This window comes from Equus przewalskii, chromosome 7 (genome assembly GCF_037783145.1).
Source record: "Equus przewalskii isolate Varuska chromosome 7, EquPr2, whole genome shotgun sequence".
Classification (NCBI taxonomy): Eukaryota; Metazoa; Chordata; class Mammalia; order Perissodactyla; family Equidae; genus Equus; species Equus przewalskii.
The window spans coordinates 50,609,914-50,635,886 of NC_091837.1; the positions used below are offsets into that span (position 1 = coordinate 50,609,914).

At 37.6% G+C, this 25,973-nt stretch overlaps 1 long non-coding RNA gene across 1 annotated transcript; it reads left to right on the forward strand.

Moving 5' to 3' along the window:
• Positions 1-1,230: 1,230 nt before the first annotated feature.
• On the forward strand, positions 1,231-21,488 carry LOC139084919 (uncharacterized). Its single transcript, XR_011542857.1, has 3 exons — positions 1,231-1,665; positions 7,582-7,990; positions 16,336-21,488. It is a non-coding gene; the product is annotated as an uncharacterized lncRNA (long non-coding RNA).
• The last annotated feature ends 4,485 nt before the right edge of the window (positions 21,489-25,973 follow it).

A 25,973-nucleotide genomic window follows, 5' to 3' on the forward strand; every position in this document is an offset into this window, starting at 1 on the left:
AGGATTAGGATTGGGCATCTTGGCGTGGGGAGCTGGGGTCAGGATTCAACCTACCACAGTCAGACAATATTTTTCTATTTTGCATAGTAAGATGGTGAAAAAGAGATTTTACGGCATATCATCAACGTTGAACTATTCATAAGCATTTTAGGAGCGGGTTATTTTTCAACCAGGCTAATTGTAAATAGTCATTATTATGTTGTAAGTACTTTCTTGGAAAAGCTAATAATAAACTAAAGCAACAGTAATGAATTAAGCTCCACTTCCTTGAGAATTCCATAGTAATTGTTCTCCAAAGATGTATTGCTCTTTACCTCATTGGTGAAGTAAATAGGAGTCTTGCCCTCAAATGGTAAAGAATTTTAAAAATAAAAACATTTAATATCAGCCACTCGTGATTTGGAGGGTTTTGGTTTACAGTTTTAAAATCTTTTTGCAAAACCAGGAAGTTGCAGTAACATTTGAATCAATGTCATTCAGATGTCTTTGCAAGGCAAACAAAGCTCTATCAATTGAACAACCAAACCACTGTTCAAATTAATCAGTAGGAACTTGATAAATTCCACTGATGTAGAAAATTAGCACTTTGCATGTTTCCCAGATTTTGATTTCATTTGGGCGTCTGGTCATGAATTATAACCACTCTTCTTGGACTCGAGCTATTTCACTTGAAATCCATTATTTCTAGCAGAATTATGAGTCTTGTTAGGGAAATGCCAGCTATTTCCATTTTGAGCATCTGCACTGCAGTTCTATTATTAACATGGAGCTCATTTGAAAAAGGGGGAAGAATTAGATTTGTGTCTTTGGGGCAGTGGGGGAGGGGCGGGTGGTGGTGACTGGAGCTTTAGTGAAACAAACAAGCTCACAGGGCTGCTTCCAACTGACACAGCTGTCATGTAAATATCTGTCCCTGCTGTATAGCTAAGGGATCCTGAGCTTAAAGACCTTGTAGCCATATGTAAACAATGCAGGGCTGATGACAGGTTTACAACACTAGAGACAACATGTGCAGCTGTTTCATCCTCTTTCCTATAGTGAGATACAAATGTTCAGGAGGCAGAACACAGATGCTGAGAACTGAATTCTAGAGGCTTACAGGGCTAGTCTCGCTTTTGTGTGATGTGCTTTGTATCACTGCCTTTCGGGGCAGACCATACAGCCCATGGTGTGAATGCTTCCGTGCAGGCTCCCTACTGGTCCCTCCATCTCTCTCTCTTCCTCTGCTCCAGCTTCAGCCCATTGTTTCCCCTGAGGGACATTTAGGCAAAGTAGCTCCACGCCTGACCTGAGGCTCTGCACGCTGCATCGATCAGAGGGCAACCCAGATCAAAGGATCTAAGAGGCTAATGCCCAGACAAGTCATTGACTCCATGTCCTGCTTGTTGCCCTCTTCTCTTCACAGCGTTCTTCCCAGTATTCAGCCCAGGCTCATTACAAAAGAATCAAACAGGAAGCAAAGTATTATTTCAGCCGAGGTTCACTTAGTAAAAGTGAAAGCTGCTGTGGATGTGACCTGGAAAATAATTACTCTGCATATGTCAATTTGGAGAAAAAATCTTGCTTTCTCTTTCACCACTTCAAATTAAAACTGAGACGACTGCACATTTTTCAAACCAATATACCCCTCATTTTGACTTTTGGATACTTATCTGGATTCTTCTGGTAAGCACAGTATTTCATGACCTGAATTACCTAGAGCTCAACATTATGTTACGTTTTCCGGTTGCATTATGCGTTTATGGATGCGAGATCAATAACGAGACTGATTTTTAATTTTTCCCTCTTATTTGAGTCATTTCTTTAAGAAGCAGTATATAGCACTTTCGGATTTTGAACTTTACTATAAGACTAAACAAATTTAAATCCAGGCATAACTACTTACTAAATCTGTGATTCGGGGTATGTTATGTAAGCTATCTAAGCTTAAAATTCCTTATTGTAAAATGGGGAAAATAATAATACCTATCTTTTAGGTTTGTTTAGAGGATTAACTGGACAATCCATACCAAGTCTTTCGTTTAATTTCTGGCACAGAAGAAGCACATGTTAAATATGAGCCATGATAATGATTCTCATATTTTAAAAATATTGATGTAAATGAGAACCTCTTATCAAAAGAAAAATAAAAGCTTACCAAACCCACACATAAACAGCTTCCCAACTCCCAACCACATAGCCACTAGAGATTTACCCCTAAAACAAAGAATTCTGCTGAAAAGCACAACCTAGTCTGCATCCAAGATGCTGTTTATTACCTAAGAAACTCCCCCTTCCATCCCATAAATCTGAAATCTTTACCGTAGTCTTTCTGAAAAATACTGGGGCCGGGATCTGAATAAAATCCACTCAGAACCTGGAAAGTCCCTACTTTTATGAGGCGGGAGTAGAAACTCTAATTGACAGACCTAGCATTTTAAGTTGGCTAGTAGTATGAGGACACATGCTCAACCACACATTGGATTGAAAAAGCTTTTGTAGATAGGAATGGGAATTTAAACACTTTGAGAATGTTTTTTCTTTGAAAAAGTTTGCTCAGAGTTCCAACAATTGACACACAAGTCAACCTTCGTTGGGTACACATACTAATGTGAATGGTATTATGTTTTGTTTTGCTTTGGTTTGGTTTTTGCTGAGGAGAATTTGCCCCAAGCTAACATCTGTGCCAATCTTCCTCTATTTTTTAGTATGTGGGCTGCCAGCACAGCATAGCTGCTAACAGAGTGGCATAGGTCTGCGCCCACGAATCGAGCCCGGGCCACTGAACTTAACCACTAGGTCACCAGGGCTGGCCAAACAGTATTATGATTTTAATTTCAAATTCTAATTGTTTATTGCTGACATATAGGAAAGCAATTAACTTTTGTATGTTAACTTTGCATCCTGCAACCTTGCTATCATCACTTCTCAGTCACAAGTGTTTTTTAATTAATTTTTTGGGATTTTCTACATATATGAAAGCATTTTTAATGTTAATATTCATTGTTTAGTCTGTGTGAAAAAATGTCTTCATTTGTTAATTCAGTGTCCTCCATATTGTGAACAATGTATGATTGAATTAACATTAATAAATTGATAATATTTTCTTCGGATACTTTGGGTTAAGGATAAAGCAACAGTGTGTTGAAAAGACATCCTTAAGAACTTTCTAACGATTGCTCATTCCCCTTATTGACAATATGAAAGTCATCCTTAAGCCTTGATCAGGAAACTGCAACTAAGAAGGACTTAACAGTATTGTTTTGTTTTCATTGTTTTGTTTTGTTTTGTTTTCATTGCATTTATTTTTATGGTTAACATACACTAATGGCAAAAGGTATTAATTTTCCACTTACGGCACTGATTTTACCTTTTAAATAAATGTCTTAGGTATAAACAGTAAGTCGATACTCAAAAATATATATAACGTACATAATCATGGAGATTTACATGATTTGGTGAATGTCCTGAAAGTGGTATACTGTAACAAAATGTTGGAATAAATTAGTCAGACCTATATATCAGATTTCAGAGGTTATAGTTATTAATGGTGTTGAACAGTTATTAACTACCATGATCCCAAGGCAAAATTATTAAGTGGGCAACAATTGCTGGTCAGTAAGCTCTAATCACTTTTAGGTGTGAATCTTTTATTTTTTTATTTTTATTTTTTTTTGGTGAGGAAGGTTGGCCCTGAGCTAATCTGTTGCCAATCTTCCTCTTCCTTGTTTGAGGAAGATTATCCCTGAGCTAACATCTGTTCCAGTCTTCCTCTATTTTGTATGTGGGACGCACCCACAGCATGGCTTGATGAGCAGTGTGCAGGTCCGCAACCAGGATCTTAACCCATGAAACCCGGAATGCTGAAGCAGAGTGTGTGAACTTAACCACCACAGCACCAGGCTGACCCCTGGGCTGTGAATTTTGATGGCTAGCATAAATGCTTGTGTTTGAGCAGAATTCAAAGAACATTTGTAGGACAAATGAGCGGATGAATGAATCTGCATCCCCATCTCCTATTTGGCATCACTTCTCTGAAGCCTGATATCTCTTCTCTACCTGCCAAGTGTCTACATCACTAGCTCTGCCCCTTGGCTGTCACAGTGCCTCTGAAAAACCTCAGCTGCACCCTGTAGTTCAAAATTACCTCACTCTCGTCTCACAGCCAAAGCCCCCTATTGATTTTGGCTTGATAGTAAAAGGATGAGGTTGTAAAGTCATTCAGACGAAGCTATAGTAGGACTGATTATCTGATGGCCTCAGGATGGATTGCTTTTTAATAGAGGCCTTTAAGAATCCAAAATAATGTCTACTTGATAAAATGCATTAGTGAAAATCATCTTAAGACTGGAAACCTTCTAATCGTGTCTTTTACGTGTGTGCACTCTGGCAGAGAGGAGAAATCCCATCATTCATTTATTCTCCTACTTTGGAAGTCCTTGTCACAGTGCAAGAGAATCGGGAGGGTTGGTAGCATTCTTCTTAACTCTGATTGGCTGTGTTTCAGAAGCAGCTTGGGAGCTTTTTAAAATTACAAATCCCTGTGCCTCACTTCCCAGATATTTGCCTTCCATTCTGCATGACCTAGTGAATGTAAGTGACTTGCCCAAGGTCAGGTAGACAGTGGGAGACCAGCTGGAACTAACTTTTCTAACCCTACTACTGGGCTTTTTCTGATATAGAGACTACAGAGATCAAGAAGTGCTCTAAAACTTTCGCTAGATCACAGAATTCTTAGTTTTTAAGAAAAGAAAACCTGTTGCTAACAAGAGGTAATTTGAAAATGAGTTAGTATTTTGATGTATTTTGCTGACCTGATTGATCGGAAAGCATCTCATCCAGAATACATCTATATTTGTTTCATTTGTTCATCCACAGAATAGAAGTTTCGTGGGTGTGAGGACTTACCTACTTTACTCATCATTCGTACATAGCATTTGCCTGTCCATAATGTATTCTAATCATTGATTGAACTAATAATTTAACCAATACAAACAGTAATAACCAACGTCTACTGATCTCTAATTATGTGCCAGTACTATCCTAGCCCCATATATATGGATTACATCAAAAGAAACTCAAGAGGTAGATAATATTACTATGAAGGAATTAGTGAATGAAGAAATGATAGACAAAGAGAAGCAATTCAACCACTATTTGGGATTCGCTAATTTTAGATTATTGGAAACTCCACCAAATATTCTACACATACAATAGAATTTTCCTTAGATAAATTGCCAGCAAAAGACTTCCATTTGGTCAATTACGATGAAAATACAAGCCAATCTAACAGCTGGGAAAATGAAATGTAGTGTACACAGCAGTAACCAATATAAAGTTGTTCAAAAACAGGGAAATAATTAATAACTCAAGTTATATGATTATGAACTTTCAAAGGCGTCTAATTTAGCCAATTGTGCGTGGTCTGAGAGAATTAATGAAACTAAAAAATTATATCTTTCATCTCCGAAAGAAGCATTTACCTTTAGCTGAATAAATCCAATAATAATGTCAAAATCATTCACAATATCAGAGATATCCTACTCCGAGTTGGAGTTTTCAAATGTTTCTAATTGCAATATTCTAATGAATATGGTGTAAGTCATGTGTCTACCTGAGAGGGAACTCTCAAGACATATTTTATTAAACTTCATAGTGTGTACAGTTCTGGTTTCACATTTGATAGATTTAGAGCCTTGCATTTGTTGTGAAAGAGTGGTTATTTACTCCGTTTTATCTTGTGGCTTTAATTGGAAGGTTTCCATATCCTTGCTGATACTGGTAATTTTCAGTATGTGCTAGAAATAATGACTATGTTTATGACACAATGAATATTTTTATGCTGTGCTCTCTCTCTAATGGGGTCACAAAGTATTTAAGCACAAAGAATTTGCAGTCACTCTACTATCTACAAACAAAACAGAATGCACGGAATTTTACTGTGAAATCCTAATAAATAAGTATTTCTTGTTCCTCATGCCAGATATGGGAAGTGAAGATAATTTGATGGAATAAATTGAGTTTTTCTTAATAGAAGTACTTCTCTTAGAACAAGGCTTTATATATTATGGATATATAAAATCAAGATAGAAGTGTTTCAAATTGCTAATTTATTATGCATGCATTATCTTATATTCTATAGCTTAATAGAAGCAGACTATAGCCCTGCCAACCTCTGCAGAATGCCGTCATACTGCTCCGCCATGGAATGAATGTAGAACAAATTTACTAATCCTGCTATGTTTCTGCTAATGAGACCTACTTGGTGAAATGCTTGTTCATTAAAAACCTAAGAACAGAAATAATGGGATACATGGGAATTGAAGTTCCAGAAACTCTCAGCACTAACGTGGTACAAATCATAGTCAAATCATATTTAATAAACAGCCACATATACTCAGACCATTTAACCATCATGTAGCCAGGGGTCTTGCAGTAAATAAATTCTGTCCACCTCACTTCTAAGACATAAAATCCAGGCAATGCTTTAATTAGGTAGTGACTGGGGAACTGGAAGTGACAGCCAGTAATGGATTCAGAGCAGAGGCAAGTATTTTACTCTCTCTCCAAAACTGTTGCTATATACAAATTAATGCCAAACCCCAATCAAAGAAATATTCATTTTATTTTGACATTTTTCACATATGCAAAAATTCATTTTCAAGAAGCAAGAAGATTTTTTAAAAAATCTAGATCATGGAAAAGGCACCAAGGAAAATTCGCTTGTGCTTCCAGGGAAATTTGAAACTCCCCCATCCTATAATTTTATTATATTAGAAATTGCTCCTTACTACATTCTCCAGGTGAATAGGTTATACCAAAAAGATAAAACGATGCTTAATTTGTCCTATTGATTAGTAACTACCTAAAAAAGTAAAGGGAAAAGAAGAGAGAAGGAAAAATAAGTTTATTAAATACCTTCTAGGTATTAGATATTTTCATATTTATTACTTAATTAAGTATGTTAGGCATTATTATTATGATCACCCCAACTTTAAAATGAAAACTGAAAAACTGAGGGTCAAAAAAGTTAATGAATTTGCTTATAGTCATGGGCTATAATTCATTTGTTTAAATAAATATTTAATTAGTCGCTACTACGTGTCAGGCTTTATTCATAGTGCTAAAGAAGTAGTGGTGACTCACGAGTTTCTGCCCTTGTAAAAATAAAATTCTAATGAAAAGACAGATAATTACAGATTGTGATAAATACTAAAGACAAATTAAGAAGGTGTTTTTGCAATAGAGAGTAACTGAGTGAGGAAGTCTTTATGGGTTGGATGGAAAGGCTAGGCTGTTTTGAGGAAGTAATATCTGAGAAAAGATAAAGATGTGTAGGAGTCAATCCTGTGTAAAACTCTGGTAATAGTGTTCCAGATGAATCATAAATAGAAGTCCAAGAGGCAGGAAGTTGTTTGGTGTGTATGTGTAACAGAAAGGTTAATCTTGTGGGTGTTAATAAATTAAGGCGAGATTAGTCAAGGTAAGGTTGAAGAAATAGGCTGTGGCCACGTCTTGTAGGGCCTTGTAAAACATGATAACATATTTGGATTATATTGTAAACATATTCAGAAGCCATTGATGGTTTTTGTTTATTTTTAGGATTTTAAAACATTTCCTGAGCTCATTTTGGAAAATATATTGCAGAGCTTCTGTTTTTGGTGATGACTGACAAGATATTGCAGAATAACCCTCCTGTTGAGCAAAACAAGAAAAGATGGGCAAGATATAAAAATCATATGCTTGAATACATCTGAGAGCTAACAAAGCATGAGAAATTATGTATCTTGAGCCCTTTAGAAGAGGGAAACCTGGGTAAGTGAGCCAGACATTTGGAATAGCTTTCTGCAAGAAGTATCTGCTAATGCTGGGAGAGTGGGGAGTTGAGAAGAAATTTTAAAGGCTTCTGGGAGAGGAGAACAATTATTGCACTTTGGTGTCTGCCAAGGATGGGGAGATTGAGTAACTGTGCAAGACTTTGGATTGAGACTCTGAAGACTATGTCTTATTGGTAAGTACGAATGAGAAGCAGACCAGTTGTTAAATTTGGTAAAGCCCAGTTTCAAATAATCTCAATTCCTATAATTGAATTGAAAAATAATCTAGTGGAAAGCTTACAATTAAAAAATACAATAACTAAGATCTTGATAGGTTAAGGAGAGAACTGGTTTAACAACAGATTAGATACAGTTAAAGAGAGAATAGATAAAGAGGAAAAATGGTAAAAAAAATATCAAGAATGAAGAAGAAACAAAAGAATGGAAAATGTACTAAATAAAGGGAGAGGTATAGGGAATATAGTTAGAGAATCTGAAATATAAGAATTCTAATTCCAGAAGAAAAAGTGATGGAAAAGGAGGCATAAGCAATGTTTGAAGAAATGATTTTCTAAAACTAATGAAGCATATCAAGTTAAATATTCAGGAAGCCTTATAAACTCCAAGCAGCACCAAAACAAAGAAAATCACACCTACAAGAGCACACAAAAACATAAAAATAAAACAAAAAAATTACCTATGATAACTACAAAAAATGTCAAAGTATCTTTAAAGCTGTAACAATTAGACTGACAGCTGGTGTCTCAACATAGACAATAAAATCCAGAAGACAATTGATATTGTCAGAGTTCTGAAAAAAAGTACTGCCAAGAATTCTTTGCTAATCTAGTTTAAAAATAGCCTACAGAAATGATGAAATAAAGACATTTATGACAAACGAAGATTTGTCATCAGCAGACTTGCTCTAAAGTGAATACAAAAGAGTGTCTGTCAGCAGAAATAAACTTATCCTGGATAGAAGCTTGGAGAAAATGGGTAAATCTAAATGAATATTGACAGTATGAAACAATGATAACAGTTACATGGGATTTAAATATACAGCGAGAAATCCATTTCCAGAATAATTGCATGAGGAATTCTATAGCCCTGCTTTCCAGAGAAACTACCATAAGTGGTGAAAATTGTATTTTAAAAAGTTCTAGTCATTTAAAGTCTCTGGAGTTGTCCTAAGGGCATAGATCAGTAACGAAAAAATTATTCAAGAAAATCTACTACATCTTGGTAAGAACAATGGGAGTCTGTAACACTTGAGCCCCACACCTCCCTTCTTCCTCCCACAGCTCAGTGTGACAAAAGCTCCACTTTGGATGAGTGTGACCAAGAATACAGGGCTCCCATGTCCCCCTGCCCCAAGCTATTGTATCTATCTGAGAGGAGCAGCTGCCAAAATTTTTCATGTGCCCCAACTCCATGTTGCAGAGACTAAACTCCAGGCAAGTGGATTGGAAAGGATAGGGGTTCCATTTCTCTACCTAGCCTCCACTGATAAGAGCAGAAGCTCTACCCCAAGCATGTCAGACTGAGAATATTGGAGCCCTAGCTCCCTTTGCCCTTGCCCTTGCCCTTGCCCTTGTCCTCTCCCTAGCTTGCTTCTAGGGCAGAGATTCCACATCAGGAGAGGAAAGATAAGAAACCAGAGGCTACCTGCCCCCACATAGTGCCCTGCTTATAAAGCAGGGGTGTCTCTACAAAAGAAATGGGCCATTGTTACTACCTCCAACCCCTAAACTAGACAAATAGGGAAAGTGTAATAGTAACAAAATGACAGACATATTAATCAGTGACAATAAACTCTGGATGGAATAACAAACAAAATAATAACAATTAAACACCCTAACAACTCTAGAGAATGAAAAAAGCCAGAAAGATTTTGGAAGGAGTCAAAATTTGGTGTGGGTTGCTTCCCTGCTTTTGCTATTGTTGCTGAATGTAGACTGTGGTTGCAGCGTAATTTGGCAAAGTTAAAGCTTCTATAGAAAACTCTCCATTTTCCCGTCTGGGTTACCAGAGGAGAGAGACCAGGGCAATCACAGCCATCGCAAAGTGAGGAGTGGAATCCCAGGAAGGAGAGAAACTTAGAAGGGTGCCCCTAACTGTTATGCCTGAATTGTGTTCGCCCCCCAGATTCATATGCTGAAGCCCTAACTCCCAAGACGACTGTATTTGGTGATAGGGCTTTTAAGGAGATATGATTACACGAGATCATAAGGGTGGGGCTCTAATCTGATAGACTCAGTGTCCTTATAAGAAGGGAAAGAGACCCGGGAGATTCTCTTTCCACCTGCACACAGGAAAAACTGCATGAGGACACAAGGAGAAGGTGGTTGTCTGGAAGCCAGGAAAAGAGGTCTCACAAAAAACCAACCCTGTTGGCACCTTGTTCTTGGACTTCCAGCCTCTAGGACCGTGAAAAAATAAATTTTTGTTTAAGCCAGCCCATCTGTGGTTTTTTGTTATGACAGCCAGAGCTGACTAGTACACCAACTTCTTTGTGTAAATTCCAACAAAGTCCCTAGCTGACCAATAAATCTTATTTTTTAGGTTTCTAATGGGCTAAAAAATAAACTGTTTCTTTTAGTGATTCCACATTGCTCCTAATGTTAGCTTGCGTATGATAAGTCCAATAATTTTGTATAAAAATTTTGGAGTTTATATTGTTTTCCTTATGGAATATCTCATGCTTCTTTCCTCTCTCTGTAATAAAAATGAAAGAATAAAAAGTTATATCCAGAAAACTTAGATGATTTTTATACACACTATAAGTAATGTTTTGCATAAGCAATTTTTTGAGGAAAGAGAAATGCAAATACATTGCAGTTGCAAAATTACTTTTCTTCGAAATGCTTAAATTTGTTTGGTAGGGATGAACTTACTATAAGACATATATTTTCAAGCTTTTAATAATTTTTAATCATTTGTATAGGGAATGCATCATTACAATGCTGCCCAAGGACACCAAAGTTATCATTAAACAGAGATAGTAAGGAAAGGAGGAGGAAAATTACTCTTCCCTATTAAATAAGAAAACTTATGTCAATGCTTCCTTTGGGAAGACACAGCCCAGACGTGATTCTAGTGCCACAGCCTTGGTTTTACTGGCTTATTTTGACAATAAGGGCCAGAAATCCAGTGCTAAAACTTGGGTAAAATCCCATGCACATGATCTAGGAATAGTGTTTGCGGCCAATGGTTAGCCATTGGCCATTGGATATTACTAAACCAACAAATACAGGGGCCATGATTTTTAACTTTTTGGTTTAAGACAGAGTAGAAGGAAAGTTTCTGTGTTCAAGATCACTTTCTGCTCACTATTGTATATCTAATGCTTATCACAGTCCCTAGGACATAGTGGAAACTCAAGTGATTGAAACATGATGACAACATAAATGTGCCAATGTCTCACTCTGAGGCTAGAATTAGCTTGTCTTTATAAAACATCTATGCTATTGACATGGCCTGAAATTGTGCTCTATTACCATGTAGATCTGAATAATTAATGTTGAGATATAACAGAAAGTTGAAAATGCTTGGAGCTATAGGGGACCTCGGTTCACACTCTAATTGTAAGTGTGCATGTACACATTAGGGCACATTGAGTTTAGGTGATTGGCTTAAAGTGACACAGCTAGATAATGGCAGAGCTGAGATGAGAGCCTACTTAGATACATAATTTTGTGTTCTTTGCACCATACTAGATGAGAACTAAGTTTTGAAATTAGACAGATATAAATTCAAATCCTAGATTTGCCACTTACTAGCTTTATGACTTTCAGCAAGTTACTGGTGATCCCCAAACCTCAGTTTCCCTATTTGTCAAATGGAGATAATGTTAGTATCTACCTCTTTGGATTATTGTGGGGATTAAATAAGAACATATGTAAAGCTCTCAGTTGCGCTTTCACGTAGCACTTAATAAATTACCATGGTAGTAGTCATTGATGATGTTATTACTATGTACTCCCTTCACCTAGACACAAGCAATGAGCTTGCTTCTGTGTATGAAGGATAAAATATAGCTGATTAGGGTCAACCCTGTGGCTAGTGGTTAAGTTTGGTGCACTCGGCTTTGGCAGCCCAGGTTCATGGGTTCAGATCCCAGGTGCAGATCTACACCACTTGTCAGCCACGCTGTGGTGGCTAGCCACATGCAAAATAGAGGAAGACTGGCACAGATGTTAGCTCAGGGCTAATCTTCCTCAAGCCTAAACAAAAAGAGCAAGATTGGCAACAGATGTTAGCTTAGGGCGAATCTTCCTCATTAAAAACATACATATATATAGCTTATTAATTTCCCACAAAGTATTAATCAGCAATCTCAAAGAAAGATTATCATAATGAAATTTGCTCCCTGTTTAGAGGTTAAGGAAAGTTTTGTGATAGCATCAAAGGAATGGTTTCTTTCCTTAGGAGATTCAAAGTTCTGCTTTTTTCAGTCCTAACTAATGTGGCTAGTGGGGCAAGATAGGCAACTTTTACCATGTCCTGGATTAAAACAGACAATTGTATAGCTAGTCCACTTCCTTTAAGTAGATCTCTTTATTTTGTGTGAAGGATTTCTGAGAAAAAAAAAATCAGGGTATTTGCAAAAGATTTCAAGGATGCTTGGATGCCAACTCAATAGCTCTTGAATGAAAATGAGAACCAGATTAAATTTATGGATAGCATTGTTACATACTAAAATATACTACATTTGCTCTTGTCAGTAAATCATAGATACTCACATAAATCATCTTAATAGGCATTTAAAGAGCCCCTGTATTAAGGTAATCTCTTATGTGTATTTAGGGGTTAATGTAAAAGACAGTGAGGTCAGATTTGGAGTTGACAATATAGGAACAATTAGGACAAAAGTGATCATTGTAGCCAAAGTAATGAATGAAATTACCCAAGAGAGCAAAGACCCCAGGCAACATCCTTAGAGAAAGCCTAAATAGGGGGATCAGCAGAAGCAAAAAGAGTTATGGAAGGAGAACGAGCAAGAGCAGTCTTTGAAGCAACAGGAAACAGAGAAGAGAGCTTTATTTTGGAGGCAAGGGAGATTTTCTAGAAGGGAGTGGATAACCAGTAGTGTCAAATCCTGCAGCACTAATACCTACAGAATTTGTGTGCACAAGGTGCTTAAGGATAAGAAGGAAAGCTAATAACACATTAGTCTTGAAGCTGTATTTGCAGAAGAAGATCATTTTATTTAGATTGTATTGTATTGGGTACAGGTTGAGCAGGGTGAGGGAGGTAGTAGCAGAAATCACGGAGGGAGAGGCAAACAACCTCCAAGTTATATTTGGCGCCAAAGTTCTGCAATGGAAAGAGTTTTATGTAAAATAAGAAGGGACTATGATCCATTCCAATAAATTGGCCGTTGGTGACCTTTTCAATCATGGGGGAGTCAAAGAATTATGTATGGTGATAAAATAGAAAGTTTGTTAGAAAAGTTGTCAGGAAAGAAGACCAATGGAATGGTAGCTTGACGGAGAGAGAAAGAGCAGGAGGGAGACAGAAGAGTGAGCAGGAGTGATAATATGCAAAGTCAGAAAGGTTTTCAAATGGCAGAAATCCACATGAGTTGCCATGGATTGTATTACTGAAGCAGGAGGCAAAGTCAGCTGAGCATGAGTGCTTGGAGCTGCAATTATGAACTTGAAACAAACGGAAAATGTTCGGATTATCTGCTGTACAGAATAAGCTAGGGAGTTAAGCAGGGATGAATAAGAGGAGTGATGAACATGCCGAAGGCCTGGCTGAGGTTGAGTAATAACTACGAATGGCATTGCACCAAATTAAATGGTCTGACTTTAACAAACGACCCAATAAGGTAGAGTCTATTATTATGTTGAGCAATAAGGCCTCAGAATGGATCATTGAGTTGGAAGTTAATCTTTGAAAACATATCTGAAGTTCCTCTCGTAACTTTAAATGCTGCCTCCAGACAGCATTTAAACAAGGATAGCTTAGAGATAGATGAAGATATTTTTAACATTTAATCAAAAACCTATACTTTGTTTTCACAGAAAAAGAGAATATAACTCCTTTTTGAGTTCGATGAACTTGCATATAAAGATTTCCATATGTAACATATAGAGAGACAATTTAGTATCTTTATCAATTAACTATTGCTGGATATTTACAAATAGCAATATGGCTTCATTTCTCTTCACTGGAAAGCTGTAATAATTATTGCTAAAATAATTATTCATTTCTTTTTTTTTTCTGCTTTATTCCCCCCCCCCAACCCCCGTACATAGTTGTATATCTTAGTTGCAGGGCTTTCTAGTTGTGGCATGTGGGACGCCGCCTCAACGTGGCCTGACGAGCAGTGCCATGTCCGTGCCCAGGATCCGAACCCTGGGCCGCCGCAGCGGAGTGCATGAACTTAACCACTCGGCCACGGAGCCAGCCCCAATTATTCATTTCAATTGAGATTTGCTGGGTGCCCATTCTATGCCCAGGTCTTACATAAGGCTCTGAGGATATCAGGATGAGTAAGAGGAAATTCTTACTTTCAAGGACCTCACAGTATAGATAAGAAGATAGCCTAAAAAGAAATAAAATGTTTGGGGTACTATGATTACAGTGTGCCCTAGGGACCATGGAGCACACATGAGAGCCTCTCAAGTGTAAATGCATACTCTTAACACAACATGACGTGGATCTAGGGAGATTTGGGAGTCCGGGGAGGGGAGGAATGGCCCTAACAAGTGTAGAGTGCCTTCTTTATGACAGGCACCATGGTGAACAGAGGGGATAAAGTGATGAATAAGGCACAGGTGGTCTCAGCCCTCACATGGCTTTCAGTCTGTTGAGGGGTACAAACACAAACACAAACACATTTTTAATGTACCCTGTTAGGGGCTATGGTGGTGATGGAGCTGGAGGGCTGGGAATACAGAGAAGGTGCTCCCGACCTGGAGGGCTAAACAGAATTGGGAGAGGATCATTGGCACACAGTGAAGCTTTCCTGCAGGAAGAGAGATCTGAGCCCAAACAGATTTAAGACTGAGCCAGGTGAAGTGGTGGTGAGAGCTGAGGAGGAGAGACTTCCAGGCAGGGGCCGCAGCTTAGAGGCATAGACATGAAAAAGAATGCAGTTTGTGTGGAGAACTGCAGGCAACTTCAGGTTCTGGCACCTAGGTTTTCAAGCAATGAGGAGCAGTTGTGTCCAGCAGGACTTTTCTCCATTTCACAAGTAAGAAAGGTGAGGCCCACAGAAGCAGGGAAAAGTCAGCGTTATCACCCAGGCTAACAAGCAGTGGGGTCAACCTGCCAAGCATGTCTGTCAGATCCACAGCATTTGCTTTTTACATTTCTTCAGAAATACTTTTTACACATATGTGTTTATAATGGTTATATCATAACAAAAACATACACTAATTTTTATTTGATCTGTTTTTGTTTAGAAGAAAAAAATTCCCCCTCAGAATGACAAAGATATTCATGAGATAGGAACTAATTAACAGAATAGAGAGAAATAACAATAGACAAGATAGTTATGTGTATATGAGAGAAAAAAATGCAGATTTATCATATTAAAGTAGCTTAAATATCATGCTCACTTGTCGGAAATAACTATATCAAAATTACACCTATTAAGGAACAGATTAGCATAATGATAAGGCTTGTGACAATCTCCTCTGGATTGAAAATATTGTGGACAAATAGAAATAGCTCTTGGAGGACTTTCTGGTTGTCACTTCTCTGCCTATATTAAGAACTTCCTCAATTTATGATGAGATCATTCCATCTCTTTAAAACATTAAAGTTATGGGTTTTTTGCCTTGTTTCATCAGGCTCCCAAACTCACAATCAAGTAACTTGTCATCAACTGGTCTTCATTAGCAAATTTTCCATGACCCATCCCATTCCGATGCTCAGAAATGGTACTGAAAGAGCAGGACATGCTTTTTCTTTTTTTTTTTTTCTCTATTGAAGTAGCTAACAAATTGAGCATGAAGAGAAATTACGGCAATGTGATGAAAATAGGAACAAGGTAATTAAAATGAGATAATTTACTAGTGTATACCTTAGGTGAGAGGAGAATGAACTTCTAAAATGTAGCCCATTAAACCACATCAGAAGCAAAGGAAGCAGTAAAATTCTGCAAATGCTACATAACCCTGGAGATCTGCAGTGCGGCCAGGCAACAGACCCCCTTGACGAAAAGTGATTTTTATAAACCTAGTGAACTTGACACATAAACAGAAAAGCAATTATAACACTGACCCGTCGTACTGGATGCAAACATCCACTGTCAAAAATAGCATGAATAAAAGAACATTTAAAAGTGTCCACTTAGGTATTTTCCATCAAACAAAAGAAATTGGAAGAGAAGAATCTAGATAGTCTATGAGCAAAAGCAGGAAGATGGCTAAGCTAAGTATTGATTACAGTCTACTTAAAAGGCCTAGTTTTCAAGGAATGGGATTTCAGGTCAGGGACAGTTTCTTGGTTAGCACAGACACTAAAGCCCTAAATATACAAACTTCATTATTCAGTTTTTTGTTTTGTTGTTTGTTTTCTAAAGGACATTGCGGCTGTACGAAAAGAAGTCAAGAAGCTTCAGGCCCTCAACTCCAGCCTTACAGTCATTCAATGCATGAAACATACCACACCTTCATTGTGTGTATATTTCAATGGTCAACTTATTAAATATTTTAGAATATTTTTAGGAGATTTTTTCTAATCTATGTCGCATGAACACACAAAAAATTCAAAAGAGATTAAACTTCTCTAATAACACAATTAGAAAGAGGACCAGCCTAAATGAATAGAATCTCACTTTTATAGAAGGTATTAAATTGAATTTCATTTCCTGACCCGGAGTTATATATGCATACAATTAATGGCTAATGAATGCTGGAAAATAGAGGTCCTTCCAGGCTGGATTTAATATAGAGAAGAGGATTATTTATGAATGAATATATTATATAAAATTTGGTGTGACCAAAATGCTTAAATGGATTAAAACTGTGTAGTTAAACCTGTAGATTAAATTTGTGTGTAGTTAATACTTACCATTAGAGTAGATGATAGTTAAGGTCAAGTCTGAATTCATACAAATTTTGAATTTGTGAGGATGGAATTAATACCGTTTTATTACATAGAACATAAGTATTTGAACTTCCTAATGTTGCAAGGAGAGACCTAGCTACAACATGAAATTACATGCCCTAAAAATTCTTGGAGGTGGGAATTAGGGGAGGAATAGAACAAGATCTTTAAATGATATCTAATTTCAAAGGTTTGGGGAAGGAAATGTCTCAAGGTGGTAGAAACTAAGCTGTTTACTCTTTATGTAGTATGCATTCAACCATGTGTTAAACAAATAGGAATGAATGAATGAATGGAAAACAGAAATCTGATTTTAGTATTGGTATACATTTTGCCCACAAAGACTAAATAAACTATTGGTTACAATAAATAAAACTTATTCAAGAATATATTAACACAGTGGCTTTCTACCCTAGAGATAGATCACATGAAAATTCCTAAGAGTGAGTTACTGCATTTTGTAATCTGCATTGTGAAGCGGTAATTAAAATCTCTGTGGGTGTGTATGCCATCTGACAAAGTCCTCTCCTCTGATTCTCAGACAAGTCACTCCACTCTCTGGGTTACATGCACTGCTCTAAAAACAAACAACTATGATATGCCATAGCACTAGGTAGTTTTTTTTGATTTCAAAATTAAATAACATGGCACCTTGATTTAATTCTAAGTGACACCATATAGTTTACTCTCCTATTTTCATTTCCTTGCTGTGGGAAACACATCGTCAGCCCTTTCCAACCAAGTCTATGGTCCAAAGAGCCCTACCGTGGAATCTCATGTCATTTTACTTGTCTCAGTTAACCTAATTTTCATATAATTTCTCCCTTCCTCAATATTGCTACTATTCCCCATCAAAGCATTTCTGATCTGATCCTTCTCTTTGCTTTTCAAGATTTAGTAATCTGAAAACTTAATTCTCCCAAGTATGTGTGTGAAAGAGGTGTAGTGATCAATTAAACTTGCCTCATACATCCACTACCCAACTTTCCAGTTAAACCTGAAAATTCAATGAGCGCACATTGTGTAGGCAAGGATATGATGTTGTAGGGGAGGAAGACATTTCCTCTACCCGCTCTGGGTTCTTCTGACCGGAGAATGAATTAAATTCACATGAGACAGAATGACAGGAGAAAATTAAACAAAGCTTTACAACACGTATACATGGGAGAGGCTCAGGCAACTTGAGCAACTTGCCGAAATGGCTGAAACCACCACCTTAAATATCATCTTCAGCTAAAGGCAAAGGAGGATGTTGGGGTGGAGAGGGAGTCGATCATAGGAGATTACCACACAAGTACAGTAAAGAAGAGTCAGGTTATTATGCAGACTTGAGTTCTTGCCTTCCACATTGATGAGAGTTTCTAGAGATAAGGTCATCTCTCCTTCCTGGTACAGAGAGAGAGAGAGACACCTTTACAGATGGAAATTTTCTTTACAATGTGAATATCTCTTAATGAAAGGTGAGTAAATTCTGCTTTTCAGAGTTTCTTTCCTGTCTGCAGTTTTTAAAAGTAACTAGCCCCAAATAATACTCATGCCAAAGAGACATATCTTGGGGTGGCCAATTCCAGTCCCCCACAAATGAAACATAGTATTAAATTAATCTCATCTCTTTCCTTTTAATTTTTTTAACATGCCTACTGGAAATTTACATATGTGGCTCACATTGTGTTGCCATTGGACAGCCCTTCCTTAGATCCTTGCTACTCAGAATGTGACCCCCTGACTGGTAGCATTGTACCCACTGGGGCTTGTGAGAATTGCAGAATCTTGGGACTCACTCAAGAACTGCTGAATCAGAATCTGCATTTTAACAAGTTGCCCAAGCTATTTGTATTCTTATAACAGCTTGAGAAGAAGTTTCCTGACTTCAAGAGAGTTTCAGTGCAGACACTGTCTCTTATTTCTCCATACCTTTGCAATCCCTTGAGCACAGTGTCTTTGTAGAAATTATCATAGTTCTGTAAGCACCTACGATATGCCCTTTAAGTACCTACAGTATACCTTTACTTGAGGGCTTTTTCAATGCTGAGTAAATATTGATTTCAACAAGTAATCAGATATTCCTTTTCTAGTACTATCACTGCTTTTTCCATATTGAAATGATAATGGCTACAAATACTGCTTGTGTGACAGTTAGTAACCTTAAGAGTTAAAAATGTCTATATCTTGTACACTAAAGACAACAGGAGACAACGGTCCGGTGAACAGCAGGACGTATGAATTTCATGTACATAATATTTCTCTTCTTGAAATAGCAAGGAAAAACTAGGATTAAAACAATTGAATGAGAAACTCCAACAATGCTGCAAGAGTCTAATTGTCAGCCAGCTTTCCTTTGGGAGCAGAGTCTATGAAGGTTATTGTTCAACAGTGCAGGCAGGCAAGCATCTGCCTTTGTCCGCTTTGCAATTTGCAGTTTGGGGATGAAGGGAAACCCAACAATATTCTTTTCTGTTTCCTTTTTACTTGTTCTTGTTACCAGTAGCTCTCATTCCAATTCACAACTCTGCCACTACTTATGGAGGAATTTAGATTGAGTTTGTTGGTTCTGAAAGCAAAGTATCATGCTAATGAATCACTAAAAAGAAAGCTGGTCTAATTATAGCCAAATGGTGCAAAATAATCTTCCTTATGATTGCCCCTGATTAGGTGTAGGCTGCTGTGTTCACTGCGGGGGACTGTAGATTATGACTGATGCGCAAGGTGCCCACTGACGGCCAGGAGGCAGAAGACTTGCAGAAAACAAAAATGCTGCAGCTGTAGTCTCTTATTTTGTTGTTAAAGTATGTCTTCAGCTTTCTTATACTCAGCTTGAAATAGGCATTGTTCAGTTAATGCTTATTAGTGAATTGATCTCATGTTCAATAAATAAATATTAATCAACTGATAATTAAGTATTCACCCATAGGCTATCCTAGCACTACAGTCCTGTTTCATTGGTATATAAGGAACATTGATTTGTTGAAGTGAGTACAACCAAAGGTCGATTTACTCAAAATCTAAGTGGAATCTCAAGGAACGCTAAGGTCGGGAGTCACAGCAGTGAGGGTCTCAGGATGCTGGGGACTAGCGCTAGGTTTGAAATGGTTCTAGAGAACTTACTAGACCTTCAGAGACCTTCCTTCCAGTGACCTGCTATCCTCCCAGGTACCCCAAGGAGGAATGCCTCGAGCTCTCTCACTCTCAGCTGCCTTCCTCCGCTGACTTCTAGTTCTCTCCCTCCCCATTCCCGGTCCTTTCACTTCAGTTTGTACCATTCCATTAGGTTCTCCCAGCCACAGCCCTATTTCATGATCTTTCAGATGCAGTCTTCACTGCCTTCTGGCAATCCTTTATCTGCTTCCTGGCTCAGAGTTTAGAGGAACTCTTATTAGCTGAAGTCATCTTCTCAAGTCACCTTTGTAATAAGGTGGCTGTGTGCTGAGACCACTGGGGGAGATGTTTCCCTAATAAATGGCGGTGGAGGGCCAGACATTATAACTGACATATCTTACACACATATTCTCTTACTAACCAGCATTTATTGAAAGTATACTATGTGTCGGTACTGTTCTACGGGCTGGAAATATAAAAGGGAGTAAGACAGACATAGTCCCTAAAATGTCAGTAGTGATGAATGCTATGCAGGAAATTACAGTGGAGTGATGGGAAGAAGAATGACTGGCAGATAGGATAGACAGGGTGAGCAGAGAAGGATTTCCATAGCAGGTCATGTTTAACTTGGCACCTTAATGAAAAGGAGGAGCCAATCATAGCAAAATTAGGGTAAGACTATTCCAGGCATAGTATATAATCGGTGTAAAGGCCCTGAGGCGGGAAGAAGCCTGGTATGGTCAAGGAATTTTTAAAAGGCCACAACAGCTGAAGATCTGTGGTCAAGAAGGAGACTAATATGAAATTAGGTCAGAGAGGCAGGCAGGGACCAGATCGTGCACAGCTTTACAATCCAAGATGATGCTTTTAGATTTTATTCTAAGTGAAATTTGTAGCCATTGGAATGATATGATCAAATAATCTCAGCTCACAAACTTGCATTTAATGATTTTCATATTTTTATTTACCTTAATTCAATTTATATATATCAAAATGGCCAGTAAAACTGAGAAAGGGTGCTCAATTTGATTAATCATTAAGAAAATGTACATTAAACAACAGTGAGAATCCACTGCCTACCCACTAGAATGGCATAAATTTAGAAAGATAAAAAATACCAGATCTTGGCAGTATAAATGATATAATTCTTTTAGAAGCTGTTTGGCAGTGCCTACTTCCATTGAATACATACATACTTATAACCTATGACCCAGCAATTCCACTCCCAGGTAGGCACTCAATAGAAATGTGTATATATGTGCACCAAAAGACATGCACTTGAATGTTCCAATAGGTGCAAACCGGAAACTGTCCAAATACTCTTCAACATTAGAATAGATAAATATACTGTAGTATTCCCCCACTGCAATACTACACAGCAGGGATCGACAAACTACGGCCTGCTGGCCAGGTCCAGCTCCACGCCCGTTTTATTACTGATCCTTGAGCTAAGTGTGATTTTATATTTTTAAGTAGTCATAAAAGCAACAACAACAAAAGGAAACAAACAAGAGCAACAACAACAAAAAACAAGAACATGTACCAGAGACTATACGTGGCCTGCAAACCCTAAAATATTTACTGTCTGGCCTTTTATAGGAAAAGTTTGCTATCCTTGAATACGGCAAAGCGAGTGAGCAAACGACAGCTACAAGTTACAATATGGGTGGATTCACAAGCAACATGTTGAGTCAGAGGAGTTATAACCACAAAGCGTACCTGCCATATAAATACAAACAAAGTCAACCTGTGGTCTTAGAAGTTGGGCTGGTAGTTACACGCAACCAGAGTAGCAGTAAGTGGAAGAGAGGACTAAGGGACGCTTTCGAAGAGCTGCTTGTTTCACAGCTGTGTTCACTTCGTGGAAAATCTGCCAAGCTGTAACCTTACGATATGTGTAAGCAGATACTATTTGAACAACTTGCATCTGACAGATTATAGAGAAATACAACTTAAATTACTGAAGTTCGCTCTCCTCTCTCTAAGGTCGTGTAAAAATCTGGGGGGTTCTGTGGTACCCAGAAAATTGAGGCAAGACGTTTCATCCTTGGGCTTTATGGTTACTATACTGTCCTTATTTTCTGAATTATGTGTTCCTTTCAGGCATCGCTACTTACAGAGGAAACTAGGACTCGTCTTTTTTTCCTGGTACTGGGATGTCTGCATCTTAGGGCCTTGGTTCCTTGTTTGACTGTAATCTGTCTCTCCCATCTCATACCCAAGCCATTAGGCAATCCTATGGACACTACCTTCAACACAGATCCACAATGCAACCACTTTTCTCCACCTTTGCTCCTACAAACATGGTTCAAGCTCCATCATGTCTTTCCTGGTTTAGTATCCTAACTCATTTCCAGGCTTTTACCCTTGAGTTCTGAGAGTGCAGCACCTCCCCCCAACCCCTCAATGATCTATTCTCAACACACAAACCAGCGTGATCATTTGAAAATAAAGATTGTGTCTCAGCTTGGGACAAAACCCTGTAATAATTGTCCTTTCACTCAGAATAGAAGCCGAAGCCCTCACAATGGCTAAAGGCTGACACTGTCTTTCTTCTTTCCCACAAACACACATTTACTCACCTCTGCTACACTGGCCTCCTTCTCCTCCTCAGAATTGTCAGGAACATTTCTGCCTCGGGGCCTTTGAACTAGCTGTTGCCTCTACCTGGATTGCTCTTTCTCTATATGGAGATATATATATCTCCATAACTAAGCCACTAGCCTCCTTCCAGTCTTTACTAAAATCTCACCTTTTCAAGGACATGATGCTTCAATGAGACCTATCGTGATGATTCTATTTAAAATTGTCAGCCACCTCAGTTAATACCTATGATCCTGCTTTTTGCTTTGTTATTAATTGCAATTATTACATTTGAATGTCCTATATATTTACTTATGATAGTCATTGTTTGTTATCTGTCTTTTCCAGCTAGTGGATAAGTTCCTGAAGGGGAGTGATTTTTTATTTTTATAATGATGTGTCCCAATTGTCTATCCCAGTGCTTGGCACATGGAAAGTTTCCATGAATTTAGTTGAATGAGTGAGAGGATGGAGTCCTGCCTCACAAGCACACCATTCTTTTGGCCTCTCTGAATCTTGCCGCATCCCTGCAGTGTTGCTACACAGTGAAATGGGTCATCGCTACTCAAGGGCCCTACGATCTCTATTCTCCACCCAGCGTGGGGAACCATGTCTTCTTTCTCATGGGGCTTCTGTGCTACTTCTGATATAACCCTTTTAGAAAAGAAAGCCATGAGGGAGATTACTTTTAAACAGCTTACGCTTTCAACATTGGCCCAAACCTTCTCTGCTTGGAATGAGAAGGGGAAAATGATAGACAAACAATAAATTATCCCAACACCGTTAGACATCCTTATCTTTCCTAAGAAAGACAGCTATGGAGGGCTCCAGGGCTAGGGTGGGTCTATAACTTTTGAGAGCAAAATTTAGAGTCTCAGCTTCAGACCTTTTGATAATGACTTAGTTTTCTGTGGCTTTATAACTAGGACATTTGGTGTCACTTTTATTACAAGCCCCAGTATTTAGACTTTATATTTACACTTTATTTCAGTTGAGCATTGAAAGCTAGTAGTTTGTATTTTATGATACTAAATATTTTTTAAGTCCATGTTATGCTGTCACATAAAATATACCAATTTTTCTGAACTTTCTTCCAAGGTCATGTTTAAACAATTATTTGCTTAAATAAATGAAGCATAAATGCCCTCAACAGTGGGAATGCAATGTAAGACTTACTATGGAGAAACAGATATCTACATGAAACTTAGGATCAACATTTATAATATTTGATCCTTACAAAGTAAAGAATAAAACCATGTTATATAGGGAGATGATTTTAAATTCTGCTTTAAAATATGTTTGGTTCTATGATCACAACTCCAAGCAGAGATCTCATTTGATAATGGGAATGATAACATACTTTTTGTTGAGTTCATAATAGTTTACCACATTGTGAGATTTTGGTCGTACATTATTGTCTGTCACTATATAAGTGCTCCCTTCGCACCCTGTGTCCTCCCTGCAGCCACCTTCCCCCTGGTAACCACTGAACTGTTCTCTTTGCCCTAGTGCTTGTTTGTCTTCCACTTATGAGTGAAATCATCTGTTGTTTGTCTTTCTCCATCTGCCTTATTTCACTTAACATAATACCTTCCAGCTCCAACCATGTGGTTGTGAATGGACTATTTTGTCCTTTTTTATGGCTGAGTAGTATTTCATTGTATTCATATACACATCTTCTTTATCCAGTCATCAGTTGATGGGCACGTAGGTTGCTTCCACATCTTGGCTATTGTGAATAAAGCTATAACACACACAAGGATGCATAAGTCACTCTGAATGGTTGATTTCAAGTTCTTTGGATAGCTACCCAGTAGTGGGATAGCTGGGTCATATGGTGTTTCTATTTGTAGTTTTTTAAGAAATCTCCATTCTGTTTTTCATAGTGGCTGCACCTGTTTGCATTGATAACATATTTTGATGTTAGTTGGCTTAAGTGAGAAGGTTTATTCTACCATGGAGAGAAGAACAAGTGGATGGCAAAGCCAAAGTTCTAGAAATGCAAAGCAAGCTAATAAAAATGTCAAGCCTGGTTTGCAGAAATAATAATAGTGGTTACTCAAAAATGATAATATACTCTATCAAGGATTGTTTTCATCAAAAATGTTAATGGTGTGAAATTTTTTGCTCACTAAATATATCTAGCAAACGTAGCTAACAAAATACACTAAATAAATAATTTTTTAGAAAGTCTTTATATCTTTTTTATTTTAAAAAATGCCCATACAAAGTTACTCATATCTAAGTGATTAACATTTTACTTCAAAAAGATCTGATAAGGGGGTCAGAATCCACTTGTAATTATTATTATTTTTTGTAATTGGGTACCCAGAGAACACTCCTACATATGATGACTGAGAAAATAAGGGATGCCTTTGATCTGCTACAAAATAGACCATGCTTCAAATGTAGAGTCAGCAATCAAGTTGACCTTAGGCAAATTACTTAACTTATCCAATACTTAGTTTCCCTACTATAAAATGAGAATAGTGATAGTGCCTACCCCATAGGATTATTGTGAGGGTTAAGTGAAACAACATATAAAGCATATATTTGAGTGACTGGCACATAATAAAAATTCAGTAAGTGTTAGTCGTTTTATTATTACTATACTATAATTTTCTCCTAAATGGGCTTGGTTAATATAGCTTTACATACTTATAGCATTTTTTATTTTTTTGCATTCAGGTACAGAGCATTAAATTTATTTTTATTACACGTCTTCTTATTAAATGCAGCCCATCTCCTCACATAATTAATATCACCCTAGATCTCAAATTTATCATCCAGCCTCTCTTTTATCCCTCCCAGCCTCATACTATTCAAAATTCTGATTGCCATGTCATCTAAATCTTTACCTAACTCATTTGTAAAAACAGCAGGCAAAACAGAGTCCTAAATTTCAGATCCCTAAATTTCAGCCTTATGAGTTTAATTGATAGTAGGCCAAAACTTAGCTCTTTTTGGGTAAAATCATTCCATCTGTTATAAATCTCTAAATGTTCTTTCATAGAGTCAACATTGCATTTATCATGTTATACTTTGAATAACAGTGATTTTGGTACATTTCTTGATTTCTCTACTAACTGTAGGCTCCACGTTATTAGGGACCATGACTTATTGATCTTTATTGTTTATTCCTTTAATGTACAGTATGTCCCAAAGTGCCTTACATGTGTACTTGCTCTGTAGATATTTTCTGAGTTAACAGGATGAAAAAATGATTTAAGGCAAAATGGACATATCTTTGACTTAAAAATACTATATCTTAACAGAAAAAAAGGTCACCATTTTTGATGCAACGTACAACTTCTAGAAGAAGACCAACCCACTTTTGAGTTCAATAAAGCGACACTGATTATAGAAAGGTCATCCTCATATCTATTTCATTTTCCAAGCATCACATGCTTCTTTCTCACAATCCTTCTTGTC